The following is a 25,485-nucleotide window of genomic DNA, read 5'->3' on the forward strand; positions in this document are numbered from 1 at the left end:
CTATTGGATGAAATCCCCACAAAGCATAGGTTGGTAGGAATCAAGGTGTAGAAAGGGTAACTTGGGGTCCCCACAGCACCACCCTTCCCCCCCCCACTTCAACACTGTCCCACCTGCCTGGAAGCCCTGCCCTCCCCACACCTCACCTCAAGATGAAACGCCCAACTCAGACGTCACCTGGCTTCCTCTAGGCGATAAATTTCAAAACAGAAACATCGGGCATGAACACGGATGGCCCGCTCATTTTCTGAGTAGGTATCATTTTCAAAGCATTTGCCGTCCAATATCACTATTATTTTACAAAATGAAGCACTTTCTAACACCAAAAGATAGAAGGGATGTACTCTCAGGAGACAGAGCTGTCCTTGAAAGGACCGCGCCCAGCTTTGTGAGAAACTCTCCACTCTGTCCTGGTTCTTTTCATCTTATCTCCAACCACAGACCCGCATCAGATGCCAGAGCAGTGTTTAGGAAGCGCCGTCCAGGAAGACAGCCAGTGGTGCCAACGGGGAAAGGAGCCAGGCCAGGAAGCCAGAAGCAGCGTGAGAGGGAGGCGGCTCCCAGTCAGAGGAGTGCAGATGTAGAGGAGGTGCCCGGGGTCCCGACCAAGAACGCACGCCCCACCGGGGAGCCGGAGTCCAGAGCTGGGACACCAGCCAGGCTCGGAGCAGGGATTTTCCTGGAGAGCTGAGCGAAGAACTCAAGTCCTGAAGACTCTCTCTGGACCCCGAGAGCCTTTCAGCTTCTCAGTTCGAGAGCGGGTGGCAAACTGTGTCCCACGCTGGATCTCCATCCAGTCTCTAATTTTACACGAACGTGGTTCTCATTTTCCACCGTCGTTTCCTGTGAAACTCGAGAATGTAGTGATCAGGATGATAAGCAGGAAACAAGGGTGAGGAGGGCTACCTGCCCTCTCAAGGCTAACGGGAGACCCCCTAACTTCCTTGGCCACCTCCCCATCCCACCTGCCACACCCGCAGCCTGTGGAGGGGGCCCTGCAAACACCAGCTAGAAAGCCTGGGCAGCCAGCCCGCCATCCCACAGCCACCCCCATCCTCCGCTCCACCCCTACGTCCCACACCCCATCCAGCCACACACCTGACACACAAGAGGGGAGTGCCTTTTCCATGCCAGGCACACACGCAATTCTCCTCCACCAAAGCGACCGGCCTGTGGGCCTTCCCTCACTGGGCCACGTGGGAGAAAATGGGGATTGGTCTCGGAGGCTTTCCTGCCCCTTCCCCTTCTCCCCCAGGTCCCCTCTCCCTGTCCCTCACACTGCATCTCCTGTGTGGTTCTATCTGGGGTGTTAATGTTTAAGTGTGATCGATGGCTAATACCAGGGGGCCTTGGCTCTGGCTGCAACCTGGTAAGAATCACTGAGGGGGGCTATAAAAATTGGGGGTGCCTCAATGTACCAGAAACTCTGGGACACATTTAAAGCAGTGTGTAGAGAGAAATTTATAGCACTAAATGCCCACAAGAGAAAGCAGGAAAGATCTAAAATCGACACCCTAACATCACATTAAAAGAACTAGAGAAGCAAGAGCAAACAAATTGAAAAGCTAGCAGAAGGCAAGAAATAACTAAGATCAGAGCAGAACTGAAAGAGATAGAGACACAAAAACCCTTCAAAAAATCAACGAATCCAGGAGCTGGTTTTTTGAAAAGATCAACAAAATTGATAGACGGCTAACAAGACTGATAAAGAAGAAAAGAGAGAAGAATCAAATAGATGCAATAAAAAATGATAAAGGGGATATCACCACCGATCCCACAGACATACAAACGATCATCAGAGAATTCTATAAACACCTCTAAGCGAATAAACTAGAAAATCCAGAAGAAATGGATAAATTCCTGGACACATACACCCTCCCAAGACTAAACCAGGAAGAAGTTGAATCTCTGAATAGACCAGTAAGAGGCTCTGAAATTGAGGCAATAATTAAGAGCCTACCAACCAAAAAGAGTCCAGGACCAGATGGATTCACAGCCGAATTCTACCAGAGGCACAAAAAGGAGCTTGTACCAATCCTTCTGAAACTATTCCAATCAATAGAAAAAGAGGTAATCCTCCTTAACTCATTTTATGAGGCCAACACCATCCTGATACCAAAGCCTGGCAGAGACACAACAAAAAAAGAAAATTTTAGACCAATATCCGTGATGACCATCGATGCAAAAATCCTCAATAAAGTACTGGCAAACCAAATCCAGCAGCATATCGAAAAACTTATCCATCACAATCAAGTCAGCTTCATCCCTGGGATGCAAGGATGGTTCAACATATGCAAATCAATAAACATGATCCATCACATAAACAGAACCAACGACAAAAACCACATGATTATCTCAATAGATGCAGAAAAGGCCTTCGACAAAATTCAATAGCCCTTCATGCTAAAAACTCTCAATAAACTAGGTATTGATGGAACATATCTCAAAATAATAAGAGCTATTTATGACAAACTCACAGCCAATATCATACTGAATGGGCAAAAACTGGAAGCCTTCCCTTTGAAAACCAGCACAAGACAAGGATGCCCTCTCTCACCACTCCTATTCAACATAGTGTTGGAAGTTCTGGCCAGGGGCAATCAGGCAAGAGAAAGAAATAAAGGGTATTCAGTTAGGAAAAGAGGAAGTCAAATTGTCCCTGTTTGCAGATGACGTAATTGTATATTTAGAAAACCCCATAATCTCAGCCCAAAATCTCCTTAAGCTGATAAGCAACTTCAGCAAAGACTCAAAATACAAAATCAACATGCAAAAATCACAAGCATTCATATACACCAATAACAGACAGAGAGCCAAATCATGAATGAACTCCCATTCACAATTCACAAGAGAATAAAATACCTAGGAATCCAACTTACAAGGGATATGAAGGACCTCTTCAAGGAGAACTACAAACCACTGCTCAACGAAATAAAAGAGGACACAAACAAATGGAAGAACATTCCATGCTCATGGATAGGAAGAATCAATATCATGAATGTGGCCATACTGCCCAAGGTAATTTATAGACTCAATGCCATCCCCATCAAGCTACCATGACTTTCCTCACAGAACTGGAAAAAACTACTTTAAAGTTCATATGGAACCAAAAAAGAGCCCGCATTGCCAAGACAATCCTAAGCTAAAAGAACAAAGCTAGAGGCATCATACTACCTGACTTCAAACTATACTATAAGACTACAGTAGCCAAAACAGCATGGTATTAGTACCAAAACAGATATGTAGACTAATGGAAAAGAACAGAGGCCTCAGAAATAACACCATACATCTACAACCACCTGATCTTTGACAAACCTGACAAAAACAAGAAATGGGGAAAGGATTCCCTATTTAATAAATGTTGCTGGGAAAACTGGCTAGCCATATGTAGAAAGCTGAAACTGGATCCCTTCCTTACACCTTATACAAAAATTAATTCAAGATGGATTAAAGACTTAAATGTTAGACCTAAAACCATAAAAACCCTAGAAGAAAACCTAGGCAATACCATTCAGGACATAGGCATGGGCAAGGACTTCATGGCTAAAACTCCAAAAGTAACAGCAACAAAAGACAAAATAGACAAATGGGATCTAATTAAACCAAAGAGCTTCTGCATGGCAAAAGAAACTACCATCAGAGTGAACAGGCAGCCTACAGAATGAGAAAATTTTTGCAATCTACCCATCTGACAAACGGCTAATATCAAGAATCTATAAAGAACTCAAACAAATTTACAAGAAAAAAACAAACAACCCCATCAAAAAGTGGGCAAAGGATATGAACAGATGCTTCTCAAAAGAAGACATCTATGCAGCCAACAGACACATGAAGAAATGCTCATTGTCACTGGTCATCAGAGAAATGCAAATCAAAACCATAATGAGATACCATCTCATGCCAGTTAGAATGGCGATCATTAAAAAGTCAGGAAACAACATATGCTGGAGAGGAAGTGAAGAAATAGGAATACTTTTACACTGTTGATGGGAGTGTAAATTAGTTCAGCCATTGTGGAAGACAGTGTGGCGATCCCTCAAGGATCTAGAACTAGAAATACCATTTGACCCAGCCATCCCATTACTGGGTATATACCCAAAGGATTCTAAATCATGCTACTATAAAACACATGCACACGTATGTTTATTGTGGCACTATTCACAATAGCAAAGACTTGGAACCAATCCAAATGTCTGTCAATGATAGACTGGATTAAGAAAATGTGACACATATACACCATGGAATACTACGCAGCCATTTAAAAAAGGACGAGTTCGCCAGGCGTGGTGGCTCACGCCTGTAATCCCAGCACTTTGGGAGGCCGAGGCGGGCGGATCACGAGGTCAGGAGATCGAGACCATCCTGGCTAACACGGTGAAACCGTGTCTCTACTAAAAATACAAAAAATTAGCCGGGCGCAGTGGCGGGCGCCTGTAGTCCCAGCTACTCGGGAGGCTGAGGCAGGAGAATGGCATGAACCCGGGAGGTGGAGCTTGCAGTGAGCTGAGATTGCGCCACTGCACTCCAGCCTGGGCCAGAGAGCGAGACTCCGTCTCAAAAAAAAAAAAAAAAGGAAGGATGGGTTCATGTCCTTTGCAGGGACATGGATGAATGGATGAAGCTGGAAACCATCATTCTCAGCAAACTATCACAAGGACAGAAAACCAAACACCGCATGTTCTCACTCATAGGTGGGAACTGAACAGTGAGATCACTTGGACACAGGGCGGGGAACATCACACACCGGGACCTGTCGGAGGGTGGGGGGCTGGGGGAGGGATAGCATTAGGAGAAATACCTAATGTAAATGACGAGTTGATGGGTGCAGCAAACCAACGTGGTACATGTATACCTTTGAATCAAACCTGCACACTGTGCACATGTATCCTAGAACTTAAAGTGTAATAATAAAAATAATAATAATATAAATAAATAAATAAATAAAATTCGTAATTTAAGAAAAGGCCAGGCATGGTGGCTCACGTCTGTAATCCCAGCATTTTGGGAGGCCGAGGTGGGCGGATCACCTGAGGTCAGGAGTTCGAGACCAGCCTGACCAACATAGTAAAACCCTATCTGTACTAAAAATACAAAAAGTAGCTGGGCATGGTTGTGCCTACCTGTAATCCCAGCTACTTGGGAGGCTGAGGCAGGAGAATCACTTGAACCTGGGAGGCAGAGGTTGCAGTGAGCCGAGATCGCGCCATTGCACTCCAGCCTGGGCAACAAGAGCGAAACTCTACAACAACAAAAAAATTGGGGGTGCCCAGGCCTCACCCCAGAGACCCTGATCCAACAGGTCAAGGTGCGGCCCAGGCATCGAAGGTTTTAAAAGGTCCCCCGAGAATTCTAATGTGCCGTTCAATTGAGAACCTCTGGTGCCAAAGGCCAAAGAGGCACCCCCGTGGAACCACTGTGTTAACAAATTGCCTCCCAGTCTTGTCATCTGGACAGAATGAAGCTCCAGGGCTTTGAGTGATTTAGAGCAGAACCACATGATACTTGGGGGTGGGGGTTCCAACTTGAGAAGCCATCCCAACACCCCAAGACAGGCACTGACCCAACACAAGAAATGTGCCCGTCTACTTCCCACTCCCATTCCCTGGGTCCTCCCTCTCCCCCTCTCAGATTCCAAGCTGGGCTCCAGGCTCAAAGCCAATTCTCTGAAACCCAACTCTCCGAAGGGGGCCAACTCAGGGAGTTGTCTTAGCAGGCAAGTGGGGACTGGCCATCTTCCAGTAGGACCTCCCTCTGTGCTAGTTGTAAGGATGAAGTGAGATATTAAATGTAAAATGTTTTACTTTTTTTTTTACATGTGCATGGCATATACACGTGCTTCATAGAACCATGTATGTAGCTCTCAGAATTTCTCTTTTGCACCCATTTCAACAGTTCAGCTCTTCAATCCATCTTCAATTCCTCTTTCTCTGCTCCCCCGAATATCCCCAGTGTCACTGCCTCAGCCCAGCACCTGGCGCAGCAGAGTGCTGCCCAGAGGTGGCGCTCAGTGAAAGGCTGGAATGATGGGATAAATACAGGTTAGCCCTGAGCGGCAGGTATATCTGAATGGCACCACCATCAGACGGCACCACCATCCACCGGCCACTCCAGGTGGACAGACACCTGGGCCCAGCCCCTCACTCCTCACTCCCCCTCACCATCCTGAGCCTGGCCCCAAGCCCACCCCCTGCCCCACCATCCTAAGACTGCACCATCCTCCTGCCCTTTTCTCTGCAGCTGCCCCACTTCCACTCCACTCTCCAAATCAGGTTGGTCTTTGCCCACTGGAAGATATACACATGAAATTACTTACCAACCATTCCACTTTACCCAAGTGATCTGCTTTTTAGAACACAAACTTGAACGGAGTCAAGCTCATTTTTCCTCCATGAAAGACATCCTCACTGGGTGCTTCCGACCCAGCACGCGTTCCTGACAGCTGAGAACAGAGGGGTATAATCCCATGCCAGACCAAGGGAGTGTGGTTCCTGGGATGGGCACCTGTCTCATGTGACCTCGCTGTGTGCCTCAGTTTCCTCATGTGTAAAATGGGAGAATTCCAGGAGCTCCCTGACAGAGTTGTTGTGAAGATTAAATGAGTTGCTACATGCAAAACTTGGAGCGCAGCCTGGTCCAGTGTGTTAACATTATTATTATCACCATCATTATTTTTTTTAGGTGTGCACGAAAAAGGGCCTGAGGACTGCAGTTCTAAACGGTAGCAAGTGATGGCTACAAAGTTGCTCAGTTGGTCACTTCCCTCCCCTCATAAAAATCCCTCCATGGCTCCCCAGTGCCCTCAGGCAAAGTCCTTCAAGATCTGGTCCCTGCTGATCTGGCAATCTCATTTGGCACCACACACCCCCACCCAGCCAGCTGCAGCAACCAACTTCTCTGGACCAGGTGGTGATTGGTCAGCACAGGGTTAGCCCTGAAAAAGGCTTGCTTTAAATCTGTTAATGTGGCAGGATGAGTTTGCACAGCATCGGATCACTATCCACCCTAGGCAGTGTCCTCTGGTTTAAGGGCAAAATGCAAATGATACATTTTGAAATAATCAGCAACCAAGATTACTTATCTGGGGCAAGGAGCTCTTCTTTCCCCAGCAAATGCCGCCCTATGGGGTCTGCCATATTTCCCGACCGCCACTTGTGTGTGTTGCAGGTGTCTTATCTCATTCAACATTATTATTTTCTAGAGGATAAGATAGCAATGTTTGCTCAACTCAGAATTATCAGCCCATGATTGCAGCTACCTGTACTTTATATTCACCGCCAAAACAGAAAAACCTTCTAAGACTTGTGAAATCAACCTGAATTGGGGGGTAAGAGTGGATATAAAAGAAAGAATACCATCATAAGAGCTAAGGAGTAAAATATTATCCTGATTAAGTATGGGGGAGGAGTTAATGCACTGAGGTTAAAAATGTATCGTTTTTCTTTTCTTTTTTTTTCTTTTTGCAAATTGTGTTCTTGTGTGTTTCATGATGACTGATATGATATATCTTTGGCTTTCAGAGCAAGAAAAGTCGTCAGGGTTTCATTTGTTATGTTTATGCCAAGAGAAATCAATCTCCGCAGACACAGAGAAGGCTGCTCACACTCACGATGCTGTCTGGGGAATCGGCCGGTCACACCCTTGGCGGATGGCAGAACAGATACTGGGTAAGATATGCTTTGGGCTTATTGATTACAAAGCTTCTTCATTACTTCTGTGGAGCTGCAGATCAATAGGCTCACAGAAACATAATAGATTTTTTTTAGAAAATCAATTAAACAGAATATTTTTTACAGAATTGAGTTTGCACAGCCGTGTCGTTGGTGTGCAGTTTCACATTTTTAATGCAGTTTCTCTGTAAGAGCCGCGTTATAATGAAGAGGTGGCAAAGCCTTGGTTAAAAGTTCACGCATAGCAATACGAATGGGTCAAATTAGAAGGAGGGAGACAGGACGGACTCTCCAGGGAAAGCAGAGAGCATCACAGCCGCATCCTTGCTGGGGAGCAGTGGTGTGGGGTACCTGACCTGCCTATTGCCTACACATCATCATGTGAGCAAAATCTACCCGTGTGCCTCCTCTCGGTCTAAAAAACAGAACTGAAACTTCTTGGAAAGCTCAGATTGATGTCTGAATTTCCCCATTCTGAAAGCAGAAGGAAGCTCAGCAGGCATAAAGGTGAAATACAGCCAGGCTGTGGCTGTCCAGATTTGCCATGGCATACACGCAGCTCTCTCCTCTAAGCTGTAGAGGAGTAGCTGGAGGAGCCGAGACATGGGGTTCAGGCTTCGGAACAATGGTGGGGAGGGGCTTTGGCCTGAACCCCAGGCCCATGGGCCACACACATGGAGCTTTTCAGGTCACAGGTAGGTAAGCCATTTCCCACAGTGCCGGGTTTATGCAGAGTGACCCTTGCAGGCGTGCTGCAGTGCCCCAAATCACAGTCCTGAGCCAGCAGGGGCTGACACCATCCCTGATTCACTGTGCTTCCCTCCTGTTGCCGTGTTCCTCCTGGTTTGGTATGATCCTGGAAGACAGGCATGAAGAAGAAAGAGAAGAAGAAGGAGAAGGAAGAGGAGGAGGAGGAGGAGGGAGGAGGGAGTGGAGGGAGAGGAGAATGAACAAGAAGGGAAAAGAAGGAAGGAGGAGAAGGAGAAGAAGAAGGAGGAGGAGGAGGAGAGGAGAATGAAGAAGGGAGAAGAAGGAAGGAGAGGAAGAAGAAGGGGGAGGAGGAGGAGGAGGATTAGAAGAATTATTAGCCATCCTGGCTAACCCGGTGAAACCCCGTCTCTACTAAAAATACAAAAAATTAGCCAGGTGTGGTGGCGGGCGCCTGTAGTCCCAGCTACTCGGGAGGCTGAGACAGGAGAATGGCGTGAACCCGGGAGATGGAGCTTGCAGTGAGCTGAGATTGCACCACTGCACTCCAGCCTGGGCGACAGAGCGAGACTCTGTCTAAAAAAAAAAAGAATTATTATTAGAAGAATTACTACAAGAATTGCAAGAAGAAAGAAGAAATTCCCCTCCCATTTCTGGCAACTCTACGAAGAACCGCTCACACGTATGCGGTGAGAAACCCAGCAGGAAAGCCTCCTGAAAGTACTCCAGCTCTGCCGAACACAGGACTTCAATGTTCCCAACAGTGCATGATAAATAACAAGGCTGTAACTCCACAGAGAAGCCCAGTGATGACATTTAGAAATCTCCCTTAGCTTCGTTCTCATGGTTTGCGTCGTCAGAACCCCAGGATGGAATCTCAGCCTCAATTGATGTCCATTTCAGGGGTGGAGGTTGTTGAATCGCACTTCCTTTGTTCTGCCTCTTGTCGCCTTGGGCTTGTTCTTTGGTAGGTCCGGTGTTCCTCTGGGGCCTCTCTTCTTTCCCGCTCCACCCCAGGGAAGGCCAGAGCGTTCTGCCCTCTGAAAATCTAGATTATTTACATCTCTAAAGGGGCATCACTAAAGGAGCAGTGTCTGGGCTTTGAGTTGCTTGTAACACTTCTCTGTAAATTCTCCCCATTTTGTTTTGTTTTGTTTTTACCCTGGATTAGTAAGATTCTGAATTGAATCCTGAAAGCTGGAGCGAAATATGAAGCCCTCCTTTCTGCAGGGCTAGAATAGAATCAGAAAGACCCCCAAACGAAGCTAAGGCAGCAGGCTGAGTTTGCCTGGAGACCAACAAGTGCCTGAAGGTGGAGACATTCATTCCCTTGTTCCTTTGCCTCCCTACAGGTAGCATCGCTGGGGAGCGATCCAAGGGTGCTGGGGCTGCAAGTGTTGTCCAAGAAAAGGGGAACATTAGAAGGAAGTGCAAATGGAAGTCTTTCTGATCCAATGATTTGGGGAAAATTACTTCTTCCAAGGCCATGTTTTCAGCCCAGTGGATTTCGTGGCACCTAGTATGTATCTCGGCAAAACAGCAACTAAGCCATCCAAGGATCAGCATCACCTTCTTTTCTTTTATTTATTTATTTATTTTTTTTTTGAGACGGAGTCTCGCTCTTTCGCCCAGGCTGGAGTGCAGTGGTGCGATCTCGGCTCACTGCAAGCTCCGCCTCCCGGGTTCACCCCATTCTCCTGCCTCAGCCTCCCGAGTAGCTGAGACTACAGGCACCCGCCACCACGCTGGCTAATTTTTTGTATTTTTAGTAGAGACGGGTTTTCACCGTGTTAGCCAGGATGGTCTCGATCTCCTGACCTCGTGATCCGCCCGCCTCGGCCTCCCAAAGTGCTGGGATTACAGGCGTGAGCCACCGCGCCCGGCCAGCATTACCTTCTTTTCAAGGGCCTGTTTCCCTTGCCTCCATAAATGTTGCTAGTATTGACGGCCAGGCTTCTAAACCCCTTAAAACTCCCCAACTCTGGTGCCAACTTGGACAACACTCTTTTCTGCACTCCTTTATAGTTATCCCCACCTGCCCAGCTCCTTTATTAGGTCGAGACATTTTAACTAAATTATCTGTCAGCCTTTCACATTTAATCGTTCAAAACTCAACCTGGATCCACAATAGACACTAGAATGCAAGACTCTGAGAAAACTCTAGGGAAGAACAATAGCACTGCCACAAACAACAATGTGGAAACCGTCAGGCCTCAGAGCCCAAGCTAAGCCATCATATCCCCTGTGACTTCCACGTGTACATCCAGATGGCCTGAAGCAACTGAAGATCCACAAAAGAAGTGAAAATAGCCTTAGCTGATGACATTCCACCATTGTGATTTGTTTCTCCTCCACCCTTAAGAAGGTTCTTTGTAATTCTCCCCACCCTTGAGAATGTACTTTGTGAGACCTACCCCCTGTCCGCGAAACATTGCTCCTAACTCCACCGCCTATCCCAAAACCTAAAAGAACTCATGATAATCCCACTAGCCATGTGTCGACAATCTTCCAGGGAGATAACTCCTAATTAATTAGAAAAAGTGCCTGCCCTCGAGGCGCATACATTCTATGAGTGATAGAAATAGACACAGATGTGACATGGATGCCGCAGCGCAAGGATTTTGTCTGCATGTTCATTGCTGAGTCCCCATGTTTAGAAGAGCATCCTGCATCCTTACCTGGCAGAGGAGACAACATGATCACAAAGGTGGTTTTCCCAGGGTTAGGCTCACATTCCAGGTGTGCTGATCCCTGCAATTTCCCCAAATGCAGGAAATCCAACTGCATAATCGGTGGTGGGGCGGGGACTGTGTTTGCGCTTTCCCCTGTGGGTTTTGTTTTGTTTTGTTTTGTCTTTTCTAATATATAAAAAAAAAAAGGCTGGGTGCGGTGGCTCACACCTGTAAGCCCAGTACTTTGGGAGGCCAAGGCGGGTGGATCACCTGAGGTCAGGAGTTCGAGACCAACCCGACCAACATGGTGAAACGCTGTCTCTACTATAAATACAGATGTGGCCAGGCACAGTGGCTCACGTGTGTAATCGCAGCACTTTGGGAGGCTGAGGCGGGTGGATTACCTGAGGTCAGGAGTTCGAGACCAGCCTGGCCAACATGGTGAAACCCGTCTCTACTAAAAATACAAAAAGTAGGCTGGGTGCGGTGGCTCACGCCTGTAATCCCAGCACTTTGGGAGGCCGAGATGGGCAGATCACGAGGTCAGGAGATCGAGACCAACCTGGCTAACATGGTGAAACCCCATCTCTACTAAATATACAAAAAAAAAAAAAAATTAGCAGAGCCTGATGGCGGGCACCTGTAGTCCCAGCTACTTGGGAGGCTGAAGCAGGAGAATGGCGTGAACCCGGGAGACGGCGCTTGCAGTGAGCCGAGATCGCGCCACTGCCCTCCAGCCTGGGTGACAGAGCGAGACTCTGTCTCAAAAAAATAAAATAAAATAAAAAATAAAAATACAAAAAGTAGCTAGGCATGGTGGCACACACCTGTAATCCCAGCTACTCAGGAGGCTGAGGCAGGAGAATCGCTTGAACCCGGGAGGCAGAGGTTGCAGTGAGCCGAGATCACGCCACTGCACTCCAGCCTGGGTAACAAGAGCGAAACTCCGTCTCAAGAAGAAAAAAAAAGAAGAGTGCAGGCCCTCAGTGAATTATGAACCAGACTGAGTCTGTATCACGGCGTATGTCAGGTGGTAACAAGTGATGTGCGTGCCGGGAAAAGTCTTCATAAGCACAAAACACAAAGGCCCTAGAGGCACTGAGTGTAAATAGCCTTGACCCTGAAGAAGGACTGCATTTTATAGCCCTCAAAACAGCCCCACACTCACCCTTCGCACACCTCACAATCAAGCCCATGGACCACACACACACACACACACACACACACACACCCCCCACATGCACAGGCACACATGTCATCTCATCTACAATAGAACCTGCTGTCCACAGGCATTTTCTGCAGTGCCACACCTCAGGCCTCATTTCACACCCAGTGTAGGTCATTTTTAACCCACTCCCCATACAACAAAAGTGTTTTTGGTAATTGTGGTGGGCTGAATAATGAGGACCCAAAAATCCAGGTCCTAATCCCTAGAACCTTTCCATGTGACCTTATATGGAAAGAGGGACTTTGCAAATGTGATTAAATTAAGCATCTTGAGATGTGGAGATTATCCTGGTTTATCTGGGTGGGCCCTAAGAGTCATCAAATGGATCCTAATCAGAGGGAGACAGAGGGAGACTTGAGAGCAGAGGAGACTGTGTAACCACAAAGGCAGAGAACGGAGTGAAGGGCTCTGAGAATTTAGGAAGGGCCCTGAGCCACGGAATGTAGACTCAAAACCAGCACAGACTCCAAGTAAGTCTCTAGTGCAGCCTCTACGAGCTAGAAAAGACAAGGCAAGGAATGCCTAGCAAGAGCCTGCAGAGGGAGCGCTGGCCTGCCCACACCCTGATGAAACCCATTTAAGACTTCTGGCCTCCAAAACTGTAAGATAAGACATTTATGCTGTGGCAGAGGTAGGAGGAATGCTTGAGGCCAGGATCTCAAGACAAGCCTGGGCAACATAGCAAGACCCCAAGTCTCCAAAAAATTTAAAAATAGCCAGGCATGGTGGTGCACGCATGTAGTCCCAGCTACTTGGGAGGCTGAGGCTGGAGGATAGCTTGAGCCCAAGAGTTTGAGGCTGCAGTGAGCCAAGATCTTACCCCTGCACTCCAGCCTGGGCTATAGAGCAAGACCTTGTCTTAAATACATAAATACATTTCTGTTGCTTGAAGCCACCAAGTTTGTGGTGTAACAATTTGTTACAGCAGCCATAGGATACTAATACGGTTATAAAGTAATAGACATTCTTTTCTTGGTTTATGATTTAAAACTGCTTTCATAGAAGAATACATTTTCATGTTAAAAAATTATTCAAATTCAGTAAAATATTTCATGTACGAACTAAAATTTGTATTTACCAAACACAAATACTTCTCCTTGAAGTTCACACTGTTTCACTGTTTATTCGTTTGTTTGTGATGAAGTTTCACTCTCGTCGTCCAGGCTGGAGTACAAGGGCGCAATCTCAGCTCACTGCAACTTCCACCTCCTGGGTTCAAGTGATTCTCCAGCCTCAGCCTCCTGAGTAGCTGGGATTACAGGCGTGTGCCACCATGCCTGGCTAACGTTTGTATTTTTAGTAGAGACGGGTTTCACCATGTTGCCCAGGCTGCTTTCGAACTCCTGACCTCAGGTGATCTGCCTGCCTCATCCTCCCAAAGTGCTGGGATTACAGGCTTGAGCCACCACACATGGCCTCTTTCACTGTTTTAAATTTGAATTGCAGATAAGAGGATTTGTGGTCACACAGAATGATGAAGCTGAAAGAAGTCCAGCTCTGTTGCTTCATTGTTGCAATCCCTGTGCTGTCATTGTGCATGTCTAATCTGTTTAATGAAGGAGAATGTATTTCTGCAGGGGTTGGATACGTAGACTACACCTAAGGCGCCTCAAATGATTCCACACCTTAGAAACGTGAAAACCAGTGGCCATCCTTGTGCTGGGAGCTGACTGTACAACTGGCATTTTCCAAATTAACTGTCACAAAGAATGCAATGTTTATCAGAGTAAGTAATAAAAATGTGCTAATTTGAAGCTTACATATATATTATTAGAACTCAACAGTAAGCAGAAATTGTTTAGAACGGAGGCCAACCAAAAAAATTTTCAGGGACGTTGTTTAGAAGTGCGGATGCACGGTGATAATAAAAAGCGGACGAACTTTTAGCCAGTTTTATTATTGTTTGTAAATTTCCTACGGATACTGCATGTGCTCACTGCCTGCCCGGGGTACCACACTGATTTCTCATGGTGCAGGAAAAAGGAAGACTGTTATCTTGGCTTAGATGCTAAGCCTTCCTCGGGCCCCACTGTGCCTAGAGGCTGAGTGAAACCTCCAGGGCTGTGCCTGGTCTCCAAGCGCAGTGCTCACAGAGCTGGTGGGCAGAGGACCTGGGGAGGAGGGAATTCCACAAAGACCCCCGAAGCGCTAACTGGGTATAAAGTCGAAGGAGGCTTCCCTCCATCCTAAGGCAGGGCAGCTTGCAAGGGATTTGAGGGCAGGGCCGCCCTAGACAAAACCAGCACAGACCCCAAGTGGGTCGCCTGTGCAGCCCCTTCTCCCCTGGGGTACCCCAGCCCCCTGAGCCTGGCCTCCTAAAGAGACTTGCCCTCCCTCCAAGCCTTTGGAACTCCCTACACTGGCCTTACCCCCTCATCCCCAGGGACACACCCTCAACCTGGAACTCATCGCTCTGCTGGAGACCAGCCAGGTGCCACCCCGAGTGGCTGGCCCTGCAAATTGATGAGGGGATCTGGATGTCTCCTGGCATGTGGCGGTGCCAGGCTGGTGAAGGAATGAAGTCACCAGGAAACAGAGAGGCAGCGGGAACAAGAAAGCAGAGGCCACCCGGCCCACACCCTCCAACCACCCTGCACCTGCACCTGCACCTGGTCGCTGCTTCCTAAGCATGAGACCTTTCTCCCCTGAATGTCCCAGGCTGCAGGTGGCCTCTTGGTGACAAGAAGACTCGGAGGTACTTACGCGCTTTGGAGTCAGGAGAAAGGGATTCAAACCCTGCCTGTCCCCTGTTTGCCCTTGGGCAACATTCCACCCCCCAAAAAATGAGACTGGAGCTGGGCACAGTGACTCATACCTGTAATCCCAGCATTTTGGAAGGACAAGATGGGTGGATTGCTTGATCCCAGGAATTTGACCAGCCTGGGCAACATGGTGAAACATCATCTCTACAAAAAACATATGTAAAAATTAGCCAGGCATGCTGGCACGTGCCTGTAGTCCCAGCTACTCAGGAAGCTGAGGTGGGAGAATCACTTGAGCCCAGGAAGTCAAGGTTGCAGTGAGCCATGATCGCACCACCGCACTCCAGCCTGGGCAACAAAGTAAGACCCCATCTCAAAAAAAAAAAAGAAAGAAAGAAAGAAAAACAAGGCTGGAAGGCTGAGCAGGGTAATAGTGCCTGTGAGGATACCTGGTGCAAGGGTGGGCAGTCAGCCTTCACCTCCCACTCCTCTCCTTCTGGGCAAATGCTCATGGGCACATCCAAATAGTAGGGCACAGTGTCATTTGCCCTGAGCCCCTCTTCCCTGGCCCCACAACCAGGAAGGGGCTGACTTGCTCCCTAGAGTTAGCTTCCAGCGTTTAATAGGAGCCTTTTGGAGAGATGGCAATCATTTTCAGCAGTCTCAGTGGAGGAGGCATTCAAGGACTTTAGGGCGACACCCAAGGTGGCTGTTGGGGCAGGCAGCCCAGTTTTGAGTTGAGCTGGAGTGGGAACAGGGTGGGAGAAGGAATGGAGGGTGAGCAGAGAGGCAGTTCCCACCCAGTTGGTATGCAAATCACTTGCTGCTGAGAAAATGATCCGGCAGGATGACAGGCAGGGTTCCCAGCGGGAGCCATTTGTCATTTCTACTCCTGACGTGTGAGTAAGAGAGTGAGAGCCTCCCCCATCCCTCCCTGCGACACAGGTAGCTCAGCCAAGCCCCAGGTGCCCGGGACAAGAGGCATCTCCCAGACCTCCACCTCCCCGAGTCTGGAGAGGGGCCTGCCTGGCACAGTCCTGGACATGGGTTCTCCCAGTGCTGAGCATGGGAGAACACTCCTTGGTGGCCAGAGAGTGGGCCCTTTGTCTCCTGGAAGGACGAAGTCAAACCACAAACCTCCCTCTCTTGGCAGTCAGCTCTCTGGCTAATTGACAAGGCGTGCGTTGCTAAGCTTTTTCATGACATCAGCAGAGCCCAACCATATCTGGGGTTCACAGGGCGGGCCTGGCACAGAGCAGGGAAGGGTCAGGCCAGGTTGTGTTCCAGCAAGAATGTGCGTCATGTTTGGACCCCATGGGCTCGTGTGTAAATGATTGATGAATCAATCAATCCTGGAGATCTTGAATTTGCCAGAAATCAAATCCAACCATCCCACCCTTTCCTATTTGGGCTTGAGAGCAAAGGCTTGAGAACATCACACTAGGAAGGACTCAGAATGTCGGGGAACAGATGCCAGGCAGTAGTGATTTACTAAGAGAGAAATGGGCTGCCTGGGCCGGGCTTGGTGGCTCACGCCTATAATCCCAGCACTTTGGGAGGCCGAGGTGGGCGGATCACCTGAGGTCAGGAGTTCGAGACCAGTTTGACCAACATGGAGAAACCCCATCTCTACTAAAAATACAAAAAAAAATAGCCAGGCATGGTGGCGCATGCCTGTAATCCCAGCTGCTCGGGAGGCTGAGGCGAGATAATTGCTTGAACCTGGGAGGCGGAGGTTGCAGTGAGCCGAGATCGCGCCATTGCATTCCAGCCTGGGCAACAAGAGCAAAACTCCGTCTCAAAAAAAAAAAAAAAAAGAAAGAAAGAAAGAAATGGGCTGCCCTTCCTCACAGCCAGGGATGCTGTCCCCACCCACGCTGATAAACTTCCAGCGCTTAGAGACGGTTTCCCACCATCCGATGGCTGGGCTGGTGCGTCCAGCTAGAGCTCAGAACCTGCCCTTAGTAGGGGCCCAATAATTATTCGCTGATGAACTAACAAACAACCAGAGAAGGCCCTCGTAGGACCACATGGCGTGGCCTTAATTCTGGAAAGAGTTAAAGCTTTTTGGCACAGTTAGGGATTGAATTTACAACCTTGGTGTAAAAAGCATATGGTCTCACTTTGTTCTATTATTCTCTTGTTCTTTCACTCACTCACTCACTCACTCATTCATTCAATAACTATTTCTTGAGGACTCACTATGTGCTCAGCATTGGACAATGATGACTCTCAGTATGTCATGAGTTGCCAATGACAGGACCCTGAACAGCGACCAGGGGCCTCTCTGCTGACAATGGCCAGGGGTTCCTAGACACAAAGGGCCCCACAGCTCTTGGTGAACCCCAGATATCACTGGGCTCTGCTGATATGGAAAATCTTAGCAGCTCATGCACAGGACGCACATTTGTCAATTAGCTGGTGAGTTCACAAGCCAAAAGAAAGTGGTTCGAAGCTTTCCATTGCCTTTCCAGCAGATGGAGAGTCTTGGCCAAAACACAGCACTACGCAGGCTGCCTCCTCGGGAGGGTTCTTCCTTCTCTTGATGGAGGGGGGCTGGACAGGTCTGCCATCTCTCACTTGAGGTCCCCATGAGGACACTCTGAGGTCACCTCCACCTACAGCCTCCCACCACCAAAACCTGGGAAAACTCCAGAAAGGCAGATTTGATTCAACTCACTTCAACAACACATTCTTTGATACCTACTACGCGCAAGGTCCTACTAATGCAAGGCAAGCGAGCTCTAAGATGGGGCTTAGTCCATGAGGGTTCTTGGTCTTGCCCAAGAAATAATTCAAAGGCAAGCAGGGGGTAGAAGAAAACGGCCTTGTTGAAGCAGCAGTGTTACAGCTGCGTGACAGCTCCATGACTGCCCGTGCAGAGCAGGGCTGCCCCATACGCAGTGTGCTGAGAGCTGCCACTCAGGGCAGGTTAGCAGACATATTTATACCCACTTTTAATTGCATGCAGATTAAGGGGTAGTTTATGCAGAAATGTCTAGGGAATGAGCAGTAACTTTTGGGTCTTCAACATTGTCACAGAAAGAGGACGTAATTCCCAGCTGTTGCCATGGCAATGGGAACCTGACATAGCACACTGGTGGCCATGTCTGACTGGAAAGCTGCTTCCGCACTGGTCTGGTTTTAGCTAGTCCTCAATCTGTTCCAGTGTCTGAGCCCCACCTCTGGAGTCAAGTCCCACCTCCTACCTCATTATGTTCAAACTTACCAGGAGGAAAAAGACCCAGTCTCTTTTATTCAGGTACTGATGACCTAGAGAAGAGAGACACAAACACAAGTAGTCATAATGTAAGAGGAAGGTCAAAGGTTGCCGCCCACAAGGAGATGAGGTCACAGGGGATGCGATGCTGGTGAGAGGTAAGCCAGGTCTGCTCAGGGGCTGGGAGGCAGGGTCAGCAGGTGACAGCAATGGCGTAGCAGCTTCCTCAAAAGAAGGGGGCTGGGCTGGGCATGGTGGCTTACGCCTGTAATCCCAGCACTTTGGGAGGCCAAGGCAGGTGGATCATCTGAGTTCAGGAGTTCAAGCCAGCCTGGCCGACATGGTGAAACCCCGTCACTAGTAAAAATACAAAAAACTACCCAGGGGTGGTGGTGTGTGACTGTAGTGCCAGCTACACGGGAGGCTAAGGCAGGAGAACTGCTTGAACCGGGGAGGCAAAAATTGCAATGAGCCGAGATCACGCCATTGCACTCCAGCCAGGGCAACAAGAGTGAAACTTCGTCTCTAAAAAAAAAAAGAAGAAGGGGAGTTGGAACCTGGGGAGGCGACAGGGAACAATGTCAGTTGGGAATCCCCCATGGGAGGGAGCTCAGGGCATCTCTTCCCATCCGTGAATGGGCCAGAGGAGCAGAGACACAGGTGAAGCCGTGGGAGACCGCCCCCTGAGGGAGGTGTGGCAGACATTGCAGGGGATCCAAATTCATTCCAAGAAGAGGATCCAGGATGGGGAGGGTGGAAGAGGACAAAGATGGACAGCGGGCAAGGGGATCTCAGAATCAAAACCAGAGAGCCGCATCTGCTGCCTAGGCATCACACAACGCCTCTGCAGAGCCTGCGGTGTGGGGGCAATGTGCATTGCTGCGTCTGTTGCCATGTGCCCCTGTGTGCATCTGTGACACGTCCCCAGTCATGCGTTTGCTGCAGACCCAGCCAGCATGCATTCCCTGCCCTCTCAGAGCTCATGTTCCACTTGGGGAGAGAAACAACAAGCAAATGGACACGCTGAATGAAGAAAAGGAAGCAGGGTGTGGGGAGGGTAGTGGGAAGGGTGCGCAGAGAGGAGGATGGGATACGAACCTACATTCAAGGAACTGAAGAAAGGTCTCCTTGTAGCTGAGCAAGATGGCTCACGCCTGCAATCCCAGCACTTTGGGAGGCCAAGGTGGGCAGCCTGCTTGAGCCCAGGAGTTTGAGACCAGCCTGAGCAACATGGTGAAACCTCATCTCTATAAAACATATTTTAAAAATTAGCCAGGCGTGGTGGCATGCAGCTGTAGCCCCAGCCACTTGGGAGGCTAGGGTGGGAGGATAGCTTGAGCCTGGGAAGCTGAGGCTACAGTGAGCTTTGATGGCACCACTGACCCTGTCTCAAAAAAAAAAAAAAGAAAGAAAAAAGAAAAAGAAAGAAATGAAAGAAAAGAAAAGGGAAAAGGTTTATTTTCTCCTGGAAGGAGTAACCCCTGAGAGGCTGGCTTTTTTGAGTCTCCTTTCACCCTCCCTGGGAATGTGCACTCCAGCAGGTGCACCCCACCCATCCCCCCTCCCCCAGGCTGCTCTCGAAGGGCCATGAGGGAGTAGCTGGCTTTGATGGTGTTCCTGTGGTCTGATCCTCTGGGTTTTATCTGAGCCTGGTCTCAGCAGGTGGCCTTGGGGCCCAGCAGGGCCACCTGAACCCCACTGAGAATGCATTCTCTGATCTTGTCTTTCTTGGCTGTGGAGAACAGAAGTTGAAGCAAGATTGCAGCTTTGGAAAAAGGCACCCTCAGGAAGCAAAGTTCATTCTCAGTGCTAACCTGGGAGAGGCACAGAGACCCCACAGTTCTCCCTCTGGGAACAGCAGGCCCCAGCCTGACACAGGTCCTCTCCAGTCGGACACCACCACCATGATCCCAGCTGGTCCTCAGAGGGGCTGCTGGCCTCCAAAGCCTGCTTCCAATACTGCAGGGTGCACTCATTTCTTTCTTGGCTATCAACATCCCCCTTCCTGCGTAAGAGTCCACCCACAGGCTTCTCCCGTCCAGAAGCAGCTTTACGGGTTTTTTAGGGGCCTATTGCCTGCCCTCCAGCGCCAGGAGTCTCTACCCCTGGGATCAGGAAATGGGGGCTGTGGGCGGGGTTACAGGGAGGAGTCACTTCCTGGCTGCAGGTATTGAGGCCAGAAGGATGCCAGCCCTGGGTAATGCCCAAGTGCCAGTCTCCCTCCTTTCTCCTTGGCCCCCACACCCCTCTTTTTGAGAGTGGAGGTCTTGCACTTGAACTTGGGAATGTGTCATTCCCCAAGACCCCCACACAGGGCCACCAGGACCTTGCCTTCCTTCTCCAGACCCCAAAGCTGGTTTCTCCTCCCTCTTCCTTGCTGGGCCCATCCTTCTTCCTCTCCCAGGGTCGTCAAATCTCCCAGATCTTCCAAAGCCCTGAACTGCTCCATAGAATCAGGTGTTCAGTTTTTCTCCTCCACTGAAATCAGGCAGCCATCAGCTACTCCTGCACTGAAGGTGGCGTTTGGGGCAAGGTGAGAGACCTGCCAAGGGAGGCAGTGGGCAGTGCACTGCACTGTGGTCAGCGGCTGTGGGAGCGGGGATTCCTGAGCAAAGGGCTGGCACCTTGCAGTCCTCAGCCAGACCCCCAGGCCCACCTGCCCCTTGGCCGAGGCCAGACTCCCTGCAGGGCTGTGGCCCACACTCCCTTCCCCGGGGCTTGGCCAGGATCCTTTCTGCTTGTCCATGGCAGGCTGGGACTCACGCGAGGCTGTGTGTCCAGGAGGCCACTGAGCCTCCTGATGTCCACCAAGGAGTCCATGTGACCAGTGACCATGGGCCACAAACACATCACCAGGGCAGCAGGAGGGAGCCGGAGGCCAGCACATCACATTTTTAAAAAGAACGTTCTGGCCCTAGGACTAGCTTCCCTGTTTGGAGGCTTTTCCCCTCCCCTCTCTGTTCTCGATCTCCTGCCCTTCTCTCTACCACTCCCAGCCTCCTTCCTGAAGCAAAGGGAGGGCCCCAGGGTGAAGAGTGAAGTCCCTTGCCTTGCCTCTGTCTCCCTTTTTGTGAAATAAACAATCCTATGACCCAGAATGAATAAAGGGCTTTGAATATATCCATTTCCTAGTCTCTGGATTTGAATCCTCCCAACCTAGGATTCCTCTGCTAGAGAGAAGGCCTGACTCAGCTCCCCAAAACCTCCCCCCAACCCAGCTCTGCCTCAAGCTTCCCGCTACCTCCATTCCAGCTCCCTTCGTCCCAGCTTCCCCTCTCCAGCTCCCCAGGCCCCAGCTCTGCCCCTACCCCACCTCCCCCAGCCCTACCTTCCCCACCCAGCTCCACCCTGCCCTGCCCCACAAGCTCCCCCTACCCAACTCTCTCCCCATCCCACTCCAGCCCTACCTCCCTGCCCCGCCCATCCCTACTTTGCCTTCCCCGCCTGATGAAGCCTCCCCTTCTGCCATCCTTCAGCTGTGGCCTGGCATGGAGATGTAATTACTACATTAGCCCAGTGGCCTGAAGAAAGACTGGGGTTGGGAGCGGGGTGGGCTGAGAACTGGGGGAGAGGAAGGTTCTTTATTAAATGCAGATGTTTTTAAATCACTGTAATTAACTGGAATGGATACCACGAATCACAGGCATAAAAGCTAAATGGGCTTTTGTTTTAACTGTTTGTCATATATTTAAAAGGGTCATCAGAGAATATAGTACATGGAGAGGTTCTTGCTCTCTTCCTGCTTGCTTTTGCCTGGCAAAGGCTTTCTTCGGACACGTTTGTGAATGCGCACATGTCCACGCACACACACCCCCATCCATCCCCTCCTCTCTTTCTGAGTCTCTCTCACATCCACACACATCCACACTCTGCACACACACCCTCCGTTCTCTCACACACACATCAGTGGGGCTGGCCTGGATAGGTCTTGGCTGCAAAGGAGTGGGTATCCACCAAGGCAGCTGTGGAAGAATCAAGATTCCCCCCCTTGGGAAGTTTCCTTGGAGGCCCGGAGGACATCCTGCCCCAGCAGCTTCAGGAAGCACCAGCGGCTTCTTAGCGGACACACGCACAGACCCATGCTCAGTTACAAGAGGCATATCCGCGGAGACTTGCTGCCCCAACTCCTTCCTTGTTTCACTAAACAAGTTAGAGATAGACACGCCCCCCCTTTGGGCCAGACTCCCCGCTTCTCCCCAGGATTGTGGAATGTGGAGCCACTTTTCTACTTGGGCGGGCACTGTTTTTCCCAGGTCAAAGGCAGCAGGGAAGAGGTGGGGCCAGGCCCTGAGGGGTGGGCTGGGTGCTGAGAGGCTTTGAAGGGCCCCTCTGTCCAAACGCTTTCCCTGCACCTCTTCTGGGGCCTGTCCCCAAAATACTTGGGTGAGGGCAGGGCCTGCAGCCCATGCACGGCACGTGGCAGAGAGAAAGTGAATCGCACAAGCAGTGTGCATTGAAGGTCACAAAAGAGCATACCTTGACACAGCCTTGTGCACTAGTATTTTCTATTCTATTTTTCTTTTCTTTCCTTTCCTTTTTTTTTTTTTTGAAACAGAGTCTCACTCTGTCACCCAGGCTGGAGTGCAATGCTGCGATCTCAGCTCACCGCAACCTCCACCTCCTGGGTTCAAGCGATTCTCCTGCCTCAGCCTCCCGAATAGCTGGGATTACAGGCACCTGCCACCATGCCTGGCTAAGGTTTGTATTTTTAGTAAAGACAGAGTTCTGCCTTGTTGGACAGGCTGGTCTCGAACTCCTGACCTCAGGTGATCTGCCCGCATCGGTCTCCCAAAGTGCTGGGATTACAGGCGTAAGCCACCATGCCCGGCCTATATATATATATATATATATTTTTTTTACACAGAGTTTTGCTCTGTCACCCAGGCTGGAGTGCAGTGGCATGATCATGGATCAATATAACCTCAACCTCTCAGGCTCAAGTGATCCTCCCACCTCAGCCTCCCAAGTAGCTGGGACATCAAGCACACATCACCATGCCTGGCTAATTTTTAAATTTTTTTGTAGATACAGAGTCTCACTGTGTTGCTCAAGTTGGTCTTGAACTTCCGGGCTCAAGTGATCCTCCACCTCAGCCTCCCAAAGTGCTGGGATTACAGGCGTGAGCCACTGAGCCTGGCCAACATTATCTTTTCTACTCTATTCTATTTCTAGTTTTCACAACCCACAACCTGGATTTCACCCACTGGTGGGTGTCCTTCTGCAGTCTGAAAAACACAGGTCCTGCTCCTCTGTGACACAGGCTTCAGAAAGCTCTCTAGGCCCAGGTGCCAGCTCTGCTCTCAGAAACCTTCCAGGACTGGTCGGGCCAGGTGGCTCACGCCTGTAATCCTAGCACTTTGGGAGGCCAAGGCGGGCAGATCACCTGAGGTCAGGAGTTTGAGACCAGCCTGGCCAACATGGTAAAACCCTGCCTCCACTAAAAATACAAACATTAGCTGGGCGTGGTGGTGGACACCTGTAATCCCAGCTACTTGGGAGTCTGAGACAGGAGAATCACTTGAACCCAGGGGGCGGAGGTTGCAGTGAGCTGGGATCACGCCACTGCACTCCAGCCTGGGCAGCAAGAGCTCCAGCCTGAGCAACAAGAGCAAGACTCCATCTCAAAAAAAAAAAAAAAAAAAAAAAAAGAAAAAGAAAGAAACCTTCCAGGGCTGGTTTTGTCCTTCCTTACTCACCACCCAAAACATGCATGGAAGACAGCATCTTACCTTAGCTTTGACCTGCCACACCATCCTTTCTTCTGGTCTCCTTTCCTGGTCACCTGCTGTCCTGGCACCACTAAGCTCCTTCTGTCCATCTCCTTCCTCGCAGTTTCCTTCCGGTTTTCCAAACTCTTGAAAACCTCATTATTCAGAGAACATGACCTGAGTCTCCACCACTTTGAGAGCTCACAGGAAAGAAATCCAACTTTTTTCAAGATAAAGAACCCAGCTGCACGTCTGAAGCTCAACTTGACATTCAACTGTCCTAGTTCTAGCCAGCAAAGAGATACTCTCAATTTATAGAAAGGGTTTTTCAGGAAAGAGAGGAGCTGAGTGCTTACTGAGTAGTTACTATACACCCAGCACTCTCCTTGGAGTTCTAGTGGACATCATCTTTTTCACCGCTCTGGAGAACCTTATGGTTCATGCCTATGATCTCAGCACTTTGGGAGGCCAAGGCCAGAGGATTGCTTGAGCCCAGGAGTTCAAGACCAGCCTGGGCAACATACTGAGACTTCCTATCTCTACAAAAAATTTTAAAAATTAGCTGGGCATGGTGGCGCACGCCTGTGGCCCCAGCTACAGGGGAGGCTGAGGCAGGAGGATCGCTTGAGCCCAGGAGTCTGAGGCTGCAGTAAGTTATGATCATGCCACTGCACTTCAGCGTAGGCAACAAAGTGCGACCCTGTCTCAAAGGAAAAAAAAAAAAACCCAAAACCTTACAAAACAGGACCTTATTATGACTCAGAAAAGGGAAGTGAGTTACCTAAGGCTTAGGGGCATCTATGGCATGGAGTTGGGTGGAGAGTGAGGAGAATTACGCCTTAGCCTGAGCATAACAAAGTCAAGTTTTTTCTATTAGGGAGAATACTTCCCTGGGGGGTGATCAGACAGCAGAACAGGTCTTCAGGCAAACAGGGATTGTTTTGCTAAATGAACGTGAACCAGTCTTTCCTAAAGCTTCCTACACACCCCTCCCACCCAGCTGTAAATTTCCAAGCTGAAGCTAACTGTTCTTAGTGTACCCTAGAACCAAAAATGGGAAGGGTGGAGAGGAAGGAAAGGAAGAAGGGACGCAGGGAAGAAAGCAGAGAAATGGTGAGAAAGAGAAAAAGAGTAAGACAGGGGCAAAAATAGACAAAGAAAAACAGTCATACCTTTTAATACATTTTCTCCCTTTAAAAATAAACATTTTTGGCTGGGTGTGGTGGCTCACGCCTGTAACCCCGGCACTTAGGGAGGCCAAAATCGGTGGATCTCTTGAGGCCAGGAGTTCAAGACCAGCCTGGCCAACATGGTGAAACCCCGTCTCTACTAAAAATACAAAAATTAGCCGGGCGTGGTGGTGCATGCCTGTAATCCCAGCTGCTTGGGAGGCTGAGGCACGAGAATTGCTTGAACTTAGGAGGTGGAGGTTGCAGTGAGTCTACATCACACCACTGCACTCCAGCCTGGGTGACAGAGACTCTGACTCAAAAAAAAAAAAAAAGAAAAGAAACATTTTTTTCACCTTCTAACTTTCCAGAAATTGAAGTGCATCTTATAATAAATGTTGAAAGAAACTT

General features: G+C 49.3%; 1 long non-coding RNA gene and 1 other non-coding gene across 2 annotated transcripts; both read left to right on the forward strand.

Annotated features, from left to right (window-relative positions):
• Positions 1 to 11,045: 11,045 nt before the first annotated feature.
• LOC112129832 (U1 spliceosomal RNA) lies at positions 11,046 to 11,203 on the forward strand. Its single transcript, XR_002912179.1, has one exon. It is a non-coding gene; the product is annotated as a U1 spliceosomal RNA (small nuclear RNA).
• Positions 11,204 to 17,258: 6,055 nt separating this feature from the next.
• Positions 17,259 to 21,298, forward strand: LOC129051462 (uncharacterized). The gene is made up of 3 exons (XR_008515747.2): positions 17,259 to 17,398; positions 18,240 to 18,355; positions 19,943 to 21,298. It is a non-coding gene; the product is annotated as an uncharacterized LOC129051462 (long non-coding RNA).
• Positions 21,299 to 25,485: the final 4,187 nt, after the last annotated feature.

Source organism: Pongo abelii, chromosome 19, assembly GCF_028885655.2.
Source record: "Pongo abelii isolate AG06213 chromosome 19, NHGRI_mPonAbe1-v2.0_pri, whole genome shotgun sequence".
NCBI lineage: Eukaryota > Metazoa > Chordata > Mammalia > Primates > Hominidae > Pongo > Pongo abelii.